Genomic DNA, 4312 nt, shown 5'->3' with positions numbered 1-4312 from the left:
GGGGGGGGAAGGGAGGGGGTCAATGGGGGAAAAAGGGAGCATATGTAATACTTTCAACAATAAAGAATTATTAAAAAATTAGTTATTGTAAATCTCTTTATAGAGCTGAATGCAAATATAAAAATGATTATCAAGAGATTTACAATGGATAAATTAATTTGTTAATAATCTAATAGTAAAGAAATTTGTAAATTAATGGGTGGATTGGGAATACTTGTGAGGGTATGTCTAGAGCAGGGAAAAATAAAAGATACCATTTCATACTTGACCCTAGCAGTTAGGAAATAGAGGCTTTTGAAAAAGTAAAGTAATTATTAGAATAATTTTAAAAAGAATGTACTCTATCTGAAAAACCTCCATAAAACAGTAAGGAAAAGTGAAAACAGGAAACTAGATGAAAGAATAAAGATCTGAAATATCAGTCAAAGCTGTAAATAATTGAGATAAATTACATATTAAAAGACCTGCATTCTCAGATTGCTTTAAAAATTCTATGAAATTCAACTAAATTCTGTTTGTAGGAAATATATCTAAAGCAATATGATACAAGAAGTTTAAAATAAAAAAATTATTTTAGTAAAGGGTACAATTTCAAATGTAAATATGTTTAAGCAGACCAAATAACATTCTCTTGAGATATGTAGTGCAAAATTTGTTCAAAATATAAAAAAATTAATAGTAACAGATTATGTTAAAAAATATGAAAAATATCTTTTCTATTTTCATTTTTATAAGGTTCTATATCTTATTTATCTATTTTGATATTTCTAAATTCTCTATATTTTTATATCTATTTGGATATTTTAGGCTTCCTTTTTAAAACTGTTAATAAAACTTTTATAGAAATTCATCATACATTAGTTCTGAAGGGAAAATCTTTATAAATATCAATAGTAGAAATTATAAAATTGTATTCTTTACTATGATATATTAAACCTAGACATTAATGATTTCATTTAAATAATAAAAATTCCACCATTTGAGAACAATTAAAAAAATAATCTCCTAAATAACACCTGTGGCAAAAAAAGAAATTAAGAGTCTAACTTCAGACAGCAAACGGCTTAGAACAAGTTTCTGAAATTATTAAATTTAGGCCTCCTTAGTTATAAAGATTTAGCCAAGCTTTACTTAAAATTTTTTTTATTAAGGTATACTATTCATGCAATCAAATATTCAGAGATTAAGTATAATTTGATATATATTAACAATTTGTGTATCTGTGGTGTATATTTAACTTTATAAAAAAAATGGACAGGGTCTTCAAAGTAGTTGTCAAATTGCACCAGCAGTGAATGAGTTTCAGCTCCTCCATTCTTGCCAACATTTGCTATGTACTTAATTCTAGTGGGTGTGGCCTAATATCCCTTTATGGTTTTAATTTATATTTTCCCTGAAGACTAATGGTATTGAGCACCTTTCCATGTGTGTATTAGCTATTCATATATCTTTAAGTCACAATCGTTATTTATATATTTTGCTACTGATTTATAGGAGTTAAGCTCCTATAAATGATTTTCCTTTCAGAGCTAATGTATGACTGCATGGATAGTATACCTCAAAAAAAAATTAAGTAAAGCTTGGCTAAATCTTTATAACTAAGGAGACCTAAATTTAATAATTTCAGAAACTTGTTCTGAAACTTGTTCTTGGGTTTAAAAGGATAGAAATCCTTTTCAAGATAAATGTGTTATAAATATTTTCTCCTAGTCTATGGCTTAAATTTTCACTTAATGGTATATTTTGATAATGAGAAATCTATTTTTATAAAGTCCAATTTATTCATATGTGGTTGGTGCTTTTTGTGTCCTGTGTGTTCAACCATGCCAAAATTGTGAAGATATTCTTTTATATTTTCTTCTAGAAAGGTAATTATTTTGCCTTTCCCATTTAGGTGTATTATCTATTTTACATAAATTTTTATATTTGGTGTGAGGTAGGGGTGTATGTTCATTTTTTCTTTTCATTACAGATATCTAGTTGTTTTGGCACCACTCACTGAAACGATGTTCCTTTTCCCAGTGATTTGCCTCAGCACCTTTGTTGAAAATCAGTTGATTACACATATGTGGGTCTGTTTATGGGTTCTCTTTTTTGTGTCATTGATCTTTTTGCCTGTTTTTATACCAATGTCACATCTAGTCTTAGTTTTTATAGTAAATATTGATATCAGATATGATTTCTCAGACTTTATTCTACTTTTTCCAGATTATTTTGACTATTCTAGGTTTATTACAATTTCATATAAACTTTAGAATTAGCTTGTCAATTTCTTTAAAAAAACTATGATTTCTCAGACTTTATTCTACTTTTTCCAGATTATTTTGACTATTCTAGGTTTATTACAATTTCATATAAACTTAAGAATCAGCTTGTCAATTTCTTTAAAAAAACAAACAAAGAAACAAAATGCCTGGTGGATTTTAATACAATTTTGGAATTGTATTAAACGTAGTTATTAATTCAGAGAGAATTGACATCTTAACAGTATTGAATCATACTTTGAACTTTTTTAAAATTTTAACTCTTATGTGTATATTTTAGTATTCATTGTAGAGGACTTGCACATATTTTTAAAAAATATTATATGTTTTGATACTATTGTAAAAGATATTGCTTTAATTTCATTTTCAATTGCTACTATATTTAAATATAATTGAGTTTGCATTTTTATCTTGCATCTTGTTTTTATAAAATATAATTTCCTAATTGCTACTATATGGAAATGCAATCAATCTGTGTATATTTATTTAATATACTGTGACCTTGCTAAATTTACTTATGAGTTCCAGGATTTTTTGGGGGTAGATTTCTTAGCATTTTCTAACATACAATCATGCCATCTCTAAATAAATACAGTATAGTACATAGTCATTAATACAATTACATGCTACTTTCTCCTTTTTCAATAGACAACCAAATTTTTAGTTTGAGCCTTCTTCACACTAAAAGTATGGAATGATTGCATTTCTTTTTGCAATCATCAATTTTGTCTAACATCATGGTGACACATTGCTTTTCATTTCTGTTCTTCTGAACATAACCACTATTCACCTTTAGCATTGACAATTTAATTTTAAAGCATACTAAAAGGGATTCACTTGCTTTTTTTTTTACTGGATTAAATGATTTCTACTGGGTTAAAATAATTTTTTTTCTTAGTAGATGTACATATAGCTAGATGACAGTTAGCATCTCTACAAAGTCAGCCAGCATTGGTCACACTCCCATTCCTAGCTTTGGAAGTTCTATTATTCGTCTGAGAAATTTGTCATTTTCTATTACCTTTAATAGTGTTGCTTTGTATGAGACAGAAAATCACCTGCATACACAACATTTTCATTTCAGTGCTGCATGGTATGATATTTTGGATTACATTTTAAGTGAAAAAGCAGCCGTCATTTTTAAGCTAAATTTAACCCTATGTTGAATTATTAATACAAACAACATCCAATGTGACAATTGGATGAGCGTGCCTTCCATGCATGGCTAAGATCACATGTATGTACTAACAACAACCAGGCCTCAAATTACTCCTCTATTTGGCCACTGCCAAATGTCTTTGACATCTATTGAAAGATATAGTGAAATTTTAGAAAAGTTAAAATTTGAAAATAGCACTAATGAATTGTAAAATGGAAAAATTGTTGAATTCTTCAATAAATTAAAGAGCTCCTTTTAAAGAATCAAAACCCAACACCTGCTAGATTTATCATCTGTAACTCACACATAATGTCTATAAATAACCTATGCATTGTATCTTGCCCATCCTGGCACTGTCTGTGGTAACTCTCTCTTGGACTATAAGCCCTAATCACTTGCCTCAGCTAACTTACATAGTGAGTAACCACTGCTATGAGCAAAATCCTTTTCTTGACCCAGTTTTCTATTCAAGACATCATGTCCCCTTCACCCCACTTACTGGAAAAAAAAGGGAACCCAACACTCCCTCACCTCCCTCATTTCTTGGTGCATTTCAATCAGACTTCCACCCCTACTGCTCTACTGAAACTACTCTTATGAACATTGAAAATGGCTTCTAAATGTCAAATATTATGCCCTCTTCTTAGTCTTGATCCTATGTGTTATCTTTTTCAGAAGCCTTGTCTGTCGATATGCTGATACTTTTCTATTCCTTCTGACCACTGCTCCTCTGCCCAGGTTGCTGGCTCCACTTTTATCTCTGCCTCTGACTCAGGTATTCCCATGCTCAGCTTTCTCTTCCGACTCTCCTCTCCTGCTATGTTATATACACCTCCATAGGTATGCTTATCTCCACGGGTGTTTGGCTTCTATGTCTGTACTTACAATC

The sequence above is a fragment of the Myotis brandtii genome, unplaced genomic scaffold, assembly GCF_000412655.1.
Source record: "Myotis brandtii unplaced genomic scaffold, ASM41265v1 scaffold320, whole genome shotgun sequence".
NCBI lineage: Eukaryota > Metazoa > Chordata > Mammalia > Chiroptera > Vespertilionidae > Myotis > Myotis brandtii.
Note: the sequence above shows the minus strand (reverse complement) of the source record.